Here is a 15,996-nt window from a genome sequence, read left to right as displayed (position 1 = left end):
TATGGAATTAATTATTGTTCTGCTTGATCTTGGGTGGGCAGTTTCAAACATTATCTGAGAATAAGAGTAAAACGAAAACTATGTGTGGATGACAAAAGACCTAAAATGATTGAGGTTAAAGTTCTGTAGAGAGTTCATTTGATAAGGAAATTTGGTTATTGCTATGGTATACAAGATTTTAACATAATAATTGGACAGTGACGATACTGACAAATGTCTGTAAACTTCATACAGTTTCTGGAATACCTATATTAACATTCACCCATAAAAATATAACCCTTTTTATTTGACAGTATTTTCCGTGCAATTTAATATGTAAGATAAACTGAGTTATTATTGCCCTGACCCGGTAGCTCAGTTGGTTGGAACATCATGCCATACATCAAAAGGTTGCAGGTTCGATTTCCTGTCAGGCCATATACCTAGGTTGCAGGTTTGATCCCTAGTTGGGGTTTGTTTCGGAGGCAACCAATCAGTGTTTCTCTCACATTGATGTTTCCTTCTCTCTCTCTTTTCCCCTTTTCTCTCTCTCTAATATCAATGAACATATGCTCAGGTGAGGATTAAAGATGAATGAATGAATGAGTGAAAATTTAAAAAAAAACCCCATAGTGCTGATTACAACCAGAGAGAAGCAGAATGAGATATATAACACAATAGCAATTACATATATTTTAAAATGTATTTAAGTAGCCTTGGCTGGGTGGTTCAGGTAGTTAGAACATTGTCTCATACACCAAAAAGCTTGCTGGTTTGATTCCTAGGCAGAGTACATACCTAGGTTGTGGGTTCAATTTCTAGTTGGGTGTGGTCAGGAGGCAACCAATCGATGTTTCTCTCCCTGTCCCTCCCTCCCTTCCGCTCTCTAAAATCAATAAAGCATGTCCCTGGGTAAGGATAAAAAACAAAAAAAAATGTATTTAAGTAAAACACATTAAACAATTTGTAAGAAAACATGTAAACGCATGAAACATACTACAATGATTGCTTAAATTGAGGGATGATGGGAGTGGGACTTGATTTCTCCACTGAGGTGATCTTTGAAGCAGGACCACACCTACACACCGGTAACCTCCCATTGCCGCTCCCTTTGGGGGTAAAAATCCTGATTACAAATTATCATTGGAACATATTTTTTTTCTTAATCTAACTATACTTAAAGTGAATGCTTGGTGTTCATGGTTCTGAAAGCTTGCTTTTTCTTTCTGCCTTTCTTAACTCTTCACTTTTGGTGTTACAGAATGTTCTGTTTGGTTGTTGCTTTTATACAGAGAATGCCAGCCTCACTGTTTATGTCTGGTGTAGGTACTGCTTGTAAGCCAGCACTGTGTGTTGTCATTCTTAGAAGGTAATACTTAGTGATGAGTCATGAGACTTTTCAGGTCCCTTTATATATTTTTTAAATATTTTATTTATTTATCTTCAGAGGGGAAGGAAAGGAGAGAGGAAGAGAAACATCAATGTATGGTTGCTTCTCCTACATCCCCTGCTGGGAACTGGCCCCTGCCGGGAACTGGCCTGCAACCCAGGAATGTGCCCTGACTGGGAAGCGAACCAGGATCGTCTGGTTCGCAGGCCTGCCCTCAATCCACTGAGCTACACCAGTCAGGGTCAGGCCCCTTTATTTTAAGTATCCTTTTTAATAATGTTCTTTTTTGATTAGAGCAAAGGGGAAAACACCTGGTATGAAGTAATCATTGCTTTAATCGGTTGCCCGTTATAAAATATATGTTACCTTGCTTCTACAAGAATCTTTGTTTCAGGGCAGATAAAAATACGAACTCCTAGGGAGTTCTCTGAGGTAGCAGTAAGATTTGGGGTAGAAAATAGGAAACAAATAGCCTCTACCTTTATGCAATTTTAGTTGCCAGAACTACTCTCCTTTTGTAGATCATGAACTTTCAAGTAGCCTCAATTTTGAGTTATCTTTAATTGAGGTTTTTGGTTGTTAACTATACCACCCAGGTGGTGCTCCAGATTAGCAATTGGAGAAAGGAGCTGTAATGGAATTCAAGTAGCCTTGGCAACCATTATAATGTAAATGAGTGTCAGTGGGTAGGGAGTTGAAAGCGTAGGCACTTGTTCAGGCAGTCTTTTACAACGAGACCTGACTAGCATTTCACCATTTCAGTACTGATGTAGCTGCTCCTTGGACACCATGCAGTCCCGAGTTACTCCAGCCTTCTTTTAATTTTCTGAGAACCTAACACCACATTTCAATAAAGTGAATCTCAGATGTGCTTATCATCTTCATACACGTGAAGATCTCTTTTACTTTTACTAACATTATCTTTTTGTCCCTGCCTTTTCGCACTAACATAGCTGCAGGCCTGCACCAAATCTCTGATGTGCAAAGGAAACCACTTAAGTTTCCAGAGAAACACTGGTGTGGGCCTAGTTTACCGTGTTAGCTAAGATTTGGCTTATGATAGAACTGATAGTGTCTAGGCTACTTTTTACAAAAGATTTTATATATTTATTTTTAGAGAGAGGGGAAGGGAGGGAGAAAGAGAGAGAAGGAAACATCAATGTGTGGTTGCCTCTTGTGCATTCCCACAGGGGACCTGACCCCCAACCCAGGCATGTATCCTGACTGGGAATGTACTGGCGACCCTTCGGTTCGCAGGCCGGCACTCAGTCCACAGAGCCACACCAGTCAAGGCAAGGCTACTTTTTAAGCAGCCTGAAAGAGACAAATCCGTGGGTTTCACATCTTAATTTTTTTGTTTTAATCTTTAAGTTTCAAACAATAACATTTTCCATATGTTTTAGATTTTTAATGGAAGCTTACTCTGTGGATTTAGCATTGGATGACTGGATGGGAATAATAAGAGTAAAACCAGCCCTGACTGGGTAGTATGGTTAGAGCATTGTCTAGGGTTGCAGGTTCAGTCCCCAGTCAGGGCACATGCAGGAGTCCACGTTTCTCTCTTTCTTGCTCTTTTTTTTCTCCTTTCTCCCTGTCCCCTTTCCTCTCTCTCTTAAAAATCAATCAAATTTTTTAAAAAGGAGTAAAACTAAACTGGGGTTGAGTTGTTGAGTACTGTACTTGTTTTTTGTTTTAATTTTTATATATTGATTTTAAAGGTAGAAAGGAAGGGAAGGGAGAGAGAGAGAAAAACATCGATTTGTTATTCTACTTACTTACGTACTCACTGGTTGATTCTTGTGTGTGCTCTGACCGGGACTCAGCCCACACAGCCTTGGAGTATGGAGGACAATGCTCTACCAACTGAACTACCCAGCCAGGGCTGTACTTGTTTATTACCTTCCTAAAGAGTTAAGTGGTTACAGTAAAGAACTTGTGACTTCCGCCAAAATGGAGGCGTAGGTAGAAACACTGTGCCTTCTCCCACAACCAAGTTTGAATACAGCAAAGGTTTAGTAAACAAAGACGCAGCCAAAGAACAGAAAATTGAACTATACGGAAGTCTGACAACAATGAACCATTCAACCAGGACCGGTAAGAGGGGCGGAGCCAGCAGCGGATCCGGTTGGGCAGGAAACATCTCCCTACCCAGGTGCACAGGCAGCTGGGGTAGCATCTCGGACCCAGTGAGGGCAAGGGACAGGCTGACCACGGTCAAACATTCGAGTGCAGATAAACCAGCAGAGGAGTGAGCAGTGAGATGAACTGCACAGCCCTGGCGGCGGGAGGGGGCAGAGGGGCCCGCCATTGCTTTCCTTTGACCCTGCCCCCACATACAGCGTCACAACCCAGTGACTGAGTTGCCCCGCCCTGGTGAACACCTAGGGCTTCGCTCCTCATACGTAACAGGCACAAACAGTCCAAAAGATGGCTCAAGAAGAACTCAAAGCCCCAGAGCCCATAACTCTAAGCGAAAAAGAAATAGCGAACCTCTCAGATGCACAATTCAAAATACTGGTGATCAGGATGCTCACAGAACTGGTTAATTATAGTCACAAATTAGAGGAACGTATGAAGGCTAAACTGATTGAAATGAAGGGAAATGCACAGGAAACCAATAGTGATGGAAAGGATACTGGAACTCAAATCAAGGAGGTGGACCAGAAGGAAGGAAGAAATGACCAAACAGAAAAAAGTGAAGTTACAAGCATTCAAAAAAATGAGGAGAGGCTTAGGAACCTCCAGGACATCTTTAAACATTCCAACATCCAAATTATAGGGGTACCAGAAGGGGAAAAGAAATAGCCATGAGTGGAGCACTTATTTGAACAAATAATAAAGGAGAACTTCCCCAGTCTGGCAAAGGAAATAGACTTCCAGGAAATCCAGGAAGCTCAGAGGGTTCCAAAGAAGTTGGACCCAAGAAGGAACACACCAAGGCACATCATAATTACGTTAGCCAAGATGAAAATGAAGGAGAGAATTCTAGATGCAGCAAGAGATAAGGGGACAGTCACCTACAAAGGAGTACCCATCAGACTGTCAGCGGATTTCTCAAAAGGGACCTTACAGACAAGAAGGGGCTGGAAGGAAGTATTCCAAGTCATGAAATCCAGAGACCTACAGCCAAGACTGCTCTATCCAGCAAAGCTTTCGTTTAGAATGGAAGGACAGATAAAGTGCTTCTCAGATAAGGTCAAATTCATTATCACCAAGCCCTTATATGAAATGTTAAAGGGACTTATCTAAGAAAAAGAAGATGAAAAATATTAACAGTGAAAGGACAGCAAACACACAGTTATTAACAACCACACCTAAAAGGAAAGCAAACCAAGAGGACAGCTAGATCAGGAGCAGAACCGTAGAAATGAAGAACACATGGAGGGTTGGCAGTAGGGAATGGGAGGAGGAGAAGGGGGGAGAAGGTACAGAAGATAAGTAGCATAGACGGTAGGTAAAAAATAGATAAGGGGGAGGGCAAGAATAGTAGGGGAAATACAGAATCCAAAGAACTTGAGACACGTGGTCATAAACTTAAGGGGGGAATGGTGGGGGAGGGGTGTGCACGGTGGAGGGGAATGAAGGGGGGTAATTGTAATGGTATAATCAATAAAATATATTAAAAAATAAAAAGAACTTGTGACTGAAAAGCTTGAGGTTCTTATTCAAGGTTAACCATTGTCATGTTGTTGTTGGTCTAAGGAAATAGCCTTCCATCATCAGTTTTCTCTTTGTAAAGGAAGAGTGAAAACAATGACTCTTTTTATTATGGGAAAATACTTACAAAAGGGACTAAAATATAACTATTTGTATGGCCAAGAATATCATCTGCTGTAAGAGAAATTCTAAGTTTTAGTGTGATATGACTCAGATATCCTAAGTAGCTTGCTCATATAAGGCTTTAAAATGTTTTTACTTTTGGTCTTTAGGATTTCCTTCTCCTGCTTTACTCTTTTGAGTTGTCACTAAGATCATTTGAGATACTCCTGTATAACAGCTATCTTTGTTGGCTTAGTAACATGCAGTGGTGCCTCAGTACTCGTCGTGAATTTGTTCTGAGGAGTGGTGAGCAAGCCACGTTTGAGGAAGCCTTTTCTCTTGTGGGTGACATCAGGACACACGTTCTAGCAAGTATGACAAGTGACAAGCAAGCACCAAGTGCTGAAACATTTTTTTCCTTCAAAATGCAATGAGTACCAGATTTGTCCAGTTCTGAAGCTGATGAGTACTGAGGTACCACTGTACTTGGAAACAGCTCTGATGTTACTTTTCCTACCCCAGGTCTTCTGTCCTCTGTGGAAATCATTTCTGATTCTCTTAGTTGTTCTTCATATGATTGAGTTTGCCAGCCCAATTGCCACCAACTTGGTTATCCTCTTCTGGATCTATTATATGTGGTCAGTGTTAATAATAAGAAGTCATATTCCAAATTATTCTCAGGAGTTGTCTGAGAGCAATTTTCTACTTTGTTCAAGTCACTATACTGTTATTTTATTACCTGAATTTATATAAGCTTTTTTTAAAGCTGATGTTTTGCACTGAAGGCTTATATCTTGAGCTTAGAGTCAACTAAACTCTCAGCTAGTATTAAAATGGATTTCTTACTGGTAGTATACTTTATTTTAGATAAATGCACTTACACTTATCCTTGATAAAGTTCATTTTGTATTTTCAGCCCATTGTTTCTGTTCCGATATATTTTTTAAAGATTTTATTTATTTATTTATCTTTAGAGGGGAAGGAGAGAGAGAGAGAAACATCAATGTATGGTTGCGTTTCGTGCGTCCCCTGCTGGGAGTTGGCCTACAGGGAACCGGCCTGCAACCCAGGCATGTGCCCTGACTGGGAATCGAACCACGATCCTCTGGTTCGCAGGCCCGCCCTCAATCCACTGAGCTATACCAGCCAGGCTGTTCCGATATTTTTGATAATACTGTATCTTCCGTGGCGTTATCTAATCTTCCCAGGTTTGTATCACCAGAAAAATTTACAAGCTACCGTTTAAACCTTCAAGGTGTTCATAACATTTACTAACGTAAGGCCAAATACAAAGCCCTGTGACAACATCAGAGCCTTCCATTCAGTTATTAAACCATTGATTAATAATCTGAGGATGGTTCAGCCAGTTCTCCATCTGTCACCTAACTAGTGTAAGAAATTTTACCTTGATTTCAACAAATGATATTTGACCAACTCTGTGTTATTTCTAGGTTAGCATTTCTTTCTTTTTTTTAAAAGATTTTATTTTTTTATTTTTAGAGAGAGGGGGAGGGAGGGAAAAAGAGAGGGAGAGAAATGTTAATGTGTGGTTGCCTCTTGCGTGCCCCATACTGGAGACCTGGCATGCAGATGCATGTGCCCTGATTGGGAATCGAACCAGCAGCCCTTTGGTTCGCAGTCCTGTGCTCAATCCACTGAGCACCCAGCCAGGGCTTTTTTTCTTTCTTTTTATTAAACCCATTGTGGCTTCTAGTGCTCTCTACAACCATTCCCTACACTACCATAGGATGACATATAATTTTGCTGGTAATCCTTGTTGAACTGTTTATTTGTAGTTTCCTTGAACTGTCTTTTTATTGTTTGAAATTGAGGATTTGAAATAGAATTTTCTTGTTTCTAGTCTTCCAGCTTCTCTTCTTTTTCCGTGAGACAGCATGGAGATCTCACTGTCTTAGGTTATAATTTATTTGGTGTTAGAAATTTGAACATACTAAAAAGCTCTGAAGCCTTTTTTATTAGCTTTTCTTCTGTCTCAGGCTTCAATTTCCTCTTAACCTGTGTTCTGATCTTTCTAATCTGGAAAATTACTGTTGGCAAAGAAAATAGGCCCTGGCTGATGTGACTCAGTGAATTGAGCACTGGCTTGCAGACTAAAAGGTCACTGGTTCGATTCATGGTCAGGGCACATGCCTGGGATACGGGCCAGGTCCCCAGCTGAGGGCATGAAAGAGGCAACTGATCAAAATTTCACTCCCTCTCTTTCTCTACTTTACCCTATCTCTAAAAATAAATAAATAGAATCTTAAAAAAATAAAAGAACACTAATTATAAAAAAGGAAAATGGAAACAAAATAAGCATGGAATAGGTTAGATTTTCTCTATTATCTTTTAACATGATAGAAGGGCATGATAATGTCGCATCTTTTTGTATCCACCTATGCTAGAAAAAGACTGTATGTTAGCACTTTTAATGAACTTATATTAATCTGCTATTATGTGCCAATCACTGCATTAGATTTCTGGGTTCCAAAGATGAGTAAGACATGGTCTTTTCTCTCAAGGAAGTCACAGTATGGTTGGAAACATACATATAATAACTTTTTGTAGATTAGCAAGATAAAGTCTAATAATAGAGGATGTTCAAAATCTTGCGTAGTGAGGAAAGAGCAACCAATTGTATTTAATGGGGCAGGTTTATATGAGCCTCTACAGAGGATGTTCTATTTAAGTGGATTTTTAAAGGAAGTGTAGACATTTTGGATGGATTGGGTGGAAATGGAGGGATAATATTCCTTCCCGTTCTATGTAGAACAGGATGTGCAAATAAATGGAAGGTAAGAGCCAATATAGTTTATTGAGAAATCTTGAAGTAATCTAGAACATTTGGAATGTGAAATATAAAGAGGAGTCCCAGGAAATTAGGCTGGAAATATAAGCAGGATCATACAGAAAGGGGCTTTATACTGCGCTAGAATTTGGGTTTCCATAGGTACATGAGTATCACTGAAGGGGATTAAGCAGGGGATGTGATTAAAAACAGACGAGTTTTCCTTTCGATATACTGTTTAAGTAAGACTCAGCTAGGTTATGTTGTGATAAAAACAGTCCCCAATTTCAATGGCTTATAGTAACGAGTTTATCTCATCATACATTATATCATGTGGCTTGTGTTCCAGGACCCAGGCTAGAGATGCAGCTTCTATCTGAGACATTTCCCTTGCGGCAGAGGGAAATGAGGTATGGTAGAACCACACCGTTGCTATGAAAACTTTTGTTGAAGAGTGGAATGTGTCCTTTGCTTACATTTCGTGCCTAAAGCAAGTCCCATTGCCAAGCCTGATGTCAGTTGGGCAGGAACATCTAAACTTCCACCAGGAATGAGCAGTGAATATTTTGAGTAATAAGAAATCTATTGACATATATCAAATTTTATTTGCTTTTTGGAATTATTCTGGATCTGCTGGTGGCCATGTTCTTAGTGACTCAAAGTAACCCGAGTGACTCAGAGTAACTCAAATGAAGCTGTAGTGTACAGAGAAATGAGAGACCAGAAAATGTCCTGGCAGCTTTAGTCTCTACTCCCTTATGCTGCCCTGGTTCCTGATACTTTCCTTTATGTCTGTGAGCTAATAGAAGAGTGCCATAATTGGATTTGCATTTTAGGTTATTTTGGATGAATGAGGAGAATGCATCAGATTAGAAGCAGAAAGACCGGCTTGTACTTACGCAGAAAGAATGGTCAGTAATCTATTTCAGATATGGAAGCACAAACTGGAGGTCTGGCAGTGGTTTCAGAAAGATGTAGATTATTTTGTTTTTTGTTTTGTTTTCAGCTATTGCAGAGGTAAGATCAGGTCCTGATTATTGTGGAGAGGAGTGACAGAGGATAGAGTTATGGCCATTTCAGACATTTGGTTGGATGGTGGTGCCATTCATCAACACAGGAGGTAAAATAGGTGGGGAGGGGGTATCTTAATTTTGGACGTGTTGAATTTGAGGTTTCTGTGGAACACCTAAATGGAGATGATTAGTAGACATGTACTGGTATGGAGTTGTGCCATTAAGGGACACGTAGGAGATCGTGGCCACTAAATTTGGAGTTTTGGATGCGCAGACAATAAAATCCCCAAGTCAGAGGTGAATAGCTAAGCACTTTATTAAGCAAGAGCAAAGTGAAAGCAAAAATCAAGATCATACATCACCAGATGGGAGTTCACCAACACCCAAATATAGATGCTGGCAAATTCCAGAGACAGCGTTCGAGGTCCAACTGGGAAAGTTCTGAGCAAAGCCTCCTGCTCTCAGGTGAGATTCCAAAGTCTCACTTTGGGGACTATGGTTAAGTTTTAGACAAAAATGGTTGCACACCAAGGGCCCTGTGTGACTTGGCTAACCAAGGACCAGTTCTCCCCGAAGGAACAGTTAAATATTAAAAGTACTAACCTCCCGGGGAGAAGGGCCCGCTCTCCCCTGGGAGACAGCAATGCCTGTATTTCATTCTTACAATAAAGGTCACAGCTCGTGTATAAACAGGAAGGGTTCTCCATGTCCCTTTTACCTGTCAGGAGCTCAAGGGATAAGAGCGTTATTAAAGTGACGAATCATGGAATGTAAGGGTAAGAAATCCTGGGTAAGAAGGAAAAGGAACAAAGGGAATGGGCAGCAGGTGGAAGTAAAAGGATCAGTGAGTCAACATCAGTGTGAGGTCATAGTAGGAGTAATTAAACAAGCAAGCTAGGAAAAGAGATCAGAGAGCGGAAAACCCAAATTAGCTATTGTGGAGATGGAACAGTTTCCAGTGGTCATAGGATCTGGGTTGCGTGTGGCCTTGGTAGTGGTTAGCTGAGGCCGAATGGAGGAGAACACCATTAGGGATAAGATAAAGAAACTTGAAGGCCAGTGCATATGGGCCACCCATATGCGCTGTTGAAATCACCCAAGGTTGTGGAAATTCTGGTTGTCTACACAATATCCAGTTTGTACTTCTTCCTTATTTACAGAACCATGGGCAGTGTGCACTGGGAAAACTGTGCCTGTGACAGTGACCTCCAGTAACAGTGGTTCATATGGACATGGGTTTATTTTCCCACCAAATATACTGTCTTTGTTCACATAAAATCATCATTTTATATCTTTTACAGCATTTATTTATTACATTTGATATTTATTACATTTGAGTAAGATATACATGATTTATTAATATACAGGGCCAACTGTAACCCTTAGAATGTATGTGTTGTATTTGTAAAGAAATACAGAGATGAGCATTATAGGATTGGTATGGTAGCTCCACAAAGATTAGGGACCCAGACTCCTGTCATTTTGCTCCATTTTTAGGGACGCTTTCATGGTTCAAGGTGACTGCTGGAGCTCAGAGCATTATTTCTGAATGATAACCAGAAAGAAGGAGGAAGGGCAAAAGGCAAAAAAAAAAAAAAAAAAAAAAGGCTCTTCCAGAAGCCCCACCAACAACTTCCACTTAACCTTTCCTTTGGTCAACTCAGGTTAATGGTTCAATTTTGGATGACTAGAATCTGAGAGAGGGGAATTTAATAGATGGTAGCAACTAGGAGGGGAAAAGAGAGGAAGAGTTGAATGGCATGACCTTATATACGAGAGTGAAGAAACCGTGTTCTGGTAGAGGATGGTAAGTACACAGTTCCTGAGGGGAGAGAATATAGGTGATTCGAAAGAGAAGCAAGGAAGCCAGTGTGGCTGTAGAGTAAGAAAGAGAAAAGGAGTTGTAGGCCAGCGGGTCACAGGGAGACAGATCATGTATGGTTTTAATAGTTATATTAAGAATTTTAGGCTTTGGCTTTCGCTCTGATTGAGGTGGGCAACCAGTGGAAGTTTTTGAGCAGAGTGACGTGATCTGACCTAAATTTTAATGAGATCATTCTGGCTACGAGGTTGCGAGTAGACCAGAGAAGGTCAGGGGTGGTTGCCAGGAGACCAGGTAAAGGGTTATTGCAATAACTGGGGGAGAGATGATGATAGTTTAGACCAAGAGATAGCAGTGGAGATGGGAGAAGTGTTTAGATTCTGCATATATTTTGAAAGTACAGCAAACAGGATATGCTAGTGAATTTAATTAGTGTTTCAAAGAAAGAGGAGTTAAGGATGACTTCAAAGACTTTAGCCAGAACAAGGATGAGAGCAATAGGGAAAGTTGTCCAAGCTGAGGATGANGAATGAGGTGGGCAACCAATGGAAGTTTTTGAGCAGAGTGACGTGATCTGACCTAAATTTTAATGAGATCATTCTGGCTATGAGGTTGCGAGTAGACCAGAGAAGGTCAGGGGTGGTTGCCAGGAGACGAGGTAAAGGGTTATTGCAATAACTGGGGGAGAGATGATGATAGTTTAGACCAAGAGATAGCAGTGGAGATGGGAGAAGTGTTTAGATTCTGCATATATTTTGAAAGTACAGCAAACAGGATATGCTAGTGAATTTAATTAGTGTTTCAAAGAAAGAGGAGTTAAGGATGACTTCAAAGACTTTAGCCAGAACAAGGATGAGAGCAATAGGGAAAGTTGTCCAAGCTGAGGATGATTATGTTGGTATAGCAGCCTTCTGTAGGCGTTCCTTGTTTTTGTAGCCTCTTCTTCCTTGTCATTGCACATTTAACTGGCTCTCAGTACATCCATTCATTCACTATTTTGCTCTATAAACAAATGTCTGCTGAGCAATTACAAAGCATTCCAGCCTTTATCAGTTAGATTTCGTTGGTTGTAAATAGACTTACGAAAAAAAGGAACGAGATGGAGTGGGAGTGGGGTGGGTGGTAAGTATTATAAGGACAATAGGGGTAACTCACAGAGTCAAAGAAAAAGCCAAAGAAGCATACCTTGCAACAGCCCTGAGCTGAAGTGTCATCTCACAGAGCTCCAGGCAGCACAATGGACAGGATGTTTTTAACAGGGTAACCCTATCTTGATAAATCACTCATATCATTGAGCATTTAATTTAATAATGATACTGAGCTAGATGCAGGGGTAGGAATGGTGGGGGAGAAGGCACATCCAAAGCTGATAAAATATAGTGAATACCTTCTGAGGGTCAAAATAGAGTAGAACTAATAAATCATATAATAACCTGGCCTCAAAGTAAAGATCTCAAGGGTACAACGGTAAATTCCTTTGTTAAGACGTCAGAAAGATTTATGGCAGTGTTTCACAGAACCTTTCAGCTAGATAAAAAGATTCCTAAAGGTCTTAAGGGAATACTTCTTAGACCCTTTCTATTAAATAATAGGGTTTCTCAGGATCTTAAGGCTATTTTCTTACTATAGCCTTACACAGAACTTAAGCTAGAGAAGGTGGGTATGGCTTGGTCTACTGGAGTAAATAAACCCTCTATTAGATTCATGGGAAATCTAGAAGTTTTTAAAAATAATTTTTACTTATTGCTTTTTTTTAGAGGAAGTGGGGGAAAAGGGGAAGGTGTGTGGGGAGAGAGAGAAAGAGAAAGGCATTGATTTGTTGCTCCACATATTTATACATTCATTGGTTGATTTGTATATGTGTCCTGACCAGGGATTGAATTTGCAACCTTGACATGAGATGATGCTCTAACCAACTGAGCTACCTGGCCAGGACCTAGAAGGTTTTTAATAAATTGTACTAAGAGAAGCAGCTTCAGCTTGGATTATAAGGAATAGAAACCGTAAAAAATGAAAATGGGCTTTTGGACTTCTAATCACCTACAGGCAGGAAGCAGGCTGAAAAGACGACTCCATTACAAATGTGAACCATCTCTTAGGTAAAGGGAAGGGTGACTTGGAGGGTGGGGCCAAAGAATTTTGGGGAATCAATCTCAGAGAGTAGGATTAGGCTATAATCATGGAACTGGTGACGTGTCTGATTAAATTTCAGAATTTTAATGGACTAGTAACTGCTGTGTGTCTTCGGTTCCTTCCTCCTTTTCCTCATATTTTGAATGAGAGTGTCTACTGTAGTTATCCTGAGTGAGTCTCACTATTGTACGTTTGTGTGTTGGGGGTGTGGGAGCAGATAATTTGTCTCTCTATTCAGATCAGAAGGAGCTATACTCCAGTAGCAGTACCTGAGGAACTGCGTCTGAGGAGCCTCACTCTCACCTGGACCTGAATTAGATATCAAGATTCTGGACATCAAGCTGATGCCATAATGAGATGAGACTATTGAAGGTCTTAGGAGAGGGTGAGTGTATTTTGCATGTGGGAGGGACTTGTTGGGACCAGAGGGTGGTATGTGGTAGCTTGTCTCCAAAGTGGCCATCATCATTTTCTTTCCTTCTCATCATTCAGAGGTGGAGTCTTTTTCTCTCCTCCTTTTGAATTTGGGCTGGCTTTAGTGACCTGCTTGACCAATTGAATATAACTTTCTGGGGCTTCTGAGGCTAGGTCATAGAAGCTTTATAGCTTTTGGCCTGTGACTCTTGGAATTCTCTCTGTTGGAATGCTCACTCTCAGAACTTAGCCACTGTGCTGTGAGAAGCCCAAGCCAGGTGGTGAGGACCTGCGTACGTAGGCACTGGTTGATACCCCCAGTGAGCTACCAGCAAATAGCTGGCATCAACTAACAGTCAACCCTGTGTGTGAGTGAAGGAACAGTCCCACCCTAGCGAACACCCCCTGGAGAGGAGTGGTGGTCCCAGACACACAGCTCTTGTTGAGTAGTCATCCCATGATTGCTCATCCCATCTGTGGTTCCAGACATTGTTGATCAGAGACACGTAGTCCCTGTTCTCCCCTGCTGGGGTTTCTGGCACACAGAAATAATGTAACAGAATAATGAGAATAATAAAATGATCATTGTTTGCCACTAAGTTTTGGGGTAGTTTTTTTAATGCAGTAATAGATAACGACATTGTCAGATTGAATAGAAAGTAATGCAGCTTTAGGCAGTTTATAAGGAGCATTCCTAATAAAACATAAGGAATCAAAATGATTTAAACTAAAGGTATGGAAAAACATATTCTAAAAGAAAGCCGATATAGCAGGAGTAATAGTAGGCAAAATTAGCTTGAAGGCAAAAATGTTACTAGAGTTAAAATTATCACAAAAATTACATACATATATATTTTAAATATTTATTTATTTTTGAGAGAGGGGAAGGGACAGAGAAAGAGAGGGAGAGAAACATCAATAAGTTGGTGGTTGCCTTTTTTGTGCCCCCAACTGGGAACCTGGCCCAGAACCCAGGCACGTGCCCTGACTGGTAATTGAACCAGGGACCCTTTGGTTCTCAGGTGGGCACTCAACCTACTGAGCCACACCAGCCAGGGCCACAAAAAAATTATAAAATGAATCATTTATGGGGATGCTGTAATGATTCCAGATCAGTGTGCACCCAGTAGTATGGCTTTAAAATGCAAGGGTGGGCAAAAGTACGTTTACAGTTACTCATATGGAGAAAGACATGCAGGTTATGGTTATTACAATAGCTTTATTAACTTAAAAGCATGTCACAATGGTACAGTAAACCTACTTTTGCCCACTCCTGTATATGGCTAGAATACAGATAGAATACAAAATATAGGGATAGAATACAGAGAGAAAATATATAAATACAATTAGAGGGGAAAAAAATTGGTGTATCTACCAAAGCAGGAAATTTTAACATATCTTTCTCAGTAAGTGGTGGTCAAACCAGACAAAAAATTTGAAGATTTGAATAATTGACATACATACTTGATTTGGTTAATTTGCGCAGAGCCCTGCACCTAATAGATGAGAATATACTTCTTTAAAGGTAGTTTTTAAAAAACTGAACATGTACTGAATTCATTAAACAAAACCATTGGTCTTAACAAAACCAATGCAGACTATGTTTTCTTTCATTCAGTTAAGATTGAAATTAAACCAAAAGAAGATCAAAATAATTTTATATATTTGGAAATTTAAAAAGCACACTTCGAAGTAACTCATAGATCAAAGAAGAAATGATAATAGAAATAGAAATAAAGGTAACTTAACAAACAAAACTGACTCAAGAAGGAATAACAACTTGAATAGACCTATAGTCATTAAATATATTGAATTTATAAGTAAAAATCTACCTAATATAAAAGATGCACAGATGGAATTTAAAAAAAAATTCCTCACCCAAGGATATGTCCCACTCATCTTAGAGAGAGAGAGAGAGACAGAGAGAAACAGAGAGAAACAAACACCAGTCGATTGCCTCCAACACATACCTCTACTGGGGATCAAACCCACAACCTAGTTATGTGCCCTGACCAGGAACCAAACTCGCTTGGTGTAAGGTAAGGAATGACACTCCAATCAACTGAGCCACACACCGGGGCTTTTAAAAAATAAATCCTCACTGAGGACATGCTTATTAGAGAGACAGGATGAAAGAGAAAGGGATGGAGGTACGAATTCGTTGTTCCAAGTATTTATGCATTCGTTGGTTGATGTTTGTATGTGCCCTGACCCAAGACAGAACCCGCAGTCTTTTGGCATGTGGGACGCCAACTTAGTACCTGGCCAGGGTTCACTCATCTCTTGTTTTCTGTAATCTGTTGTTAATTCTATTCAGTGTATTTTTTATCCAGACATTGTAGTTTTCATCTCTGAAACTTTGATTTAGGCCTTTCTTTATATCTCCCATGTTTCTGCTTATTTTTTGAATATAGAATACAGATATAACTGTTTTAATGCTATTGTCTTCTAATGCTAACATTTGTATCAGTTCTGTGTTTCAGCTGATCTATTTTTTCCTCTTTGTAGGTCATATATTTTCTGCTTCTTTGCTTGTCTTTGCTTGAATTTATCCAAGGATAAATTCACTTGGATTCCACACATTGTGAATTTTACCTTGCTGGGTCCTGGATCTTTTTCTTTCTTTTTTTCTTTTGTATCACACCTAAGTTAGCAATATAGTTTGACCCTTTCTGCTCTTGCTTTTAAGATTGTTAGG

General features: G+C 40.1%; 1 protein-coding gene across 2 annotated transcripts in view; it reads left to right on the top strand.

Annotated features, from left to right (window-relative positions):
- The window catches only part of AHCYL2 (adenosylhomocysteinase like 2), a 156,758-nt gene that overhangs the window by 18,799 nt on the left and 121,963 nt on the right, over positions 1-15,996 (top strand). The window lies entirely within an intron of this gene.

Source organism: Sturnira hondurensis, unplaced genomic scaffold (genome assembly GCF_014824575.4).
Source record: "Sturnira hondurensis isolate 20B ecotype Veracruz unplaced genomic scaffold, ASM1482457v3 Scaffold0006437, whole genome shotgun sequence".
NCBI classification, from domain to species: Eukaryota; Metazoa; Chordata; class Mammalia; order Chiroptera; family Phyllostomidae; genus Sturnira; species Sturnira hondurensis.
The sequence above is the reverse complement of the archived record's forward strand: the minus strand, read 5'-3'. Positions and strand labels throughout refer to the sequence as shown.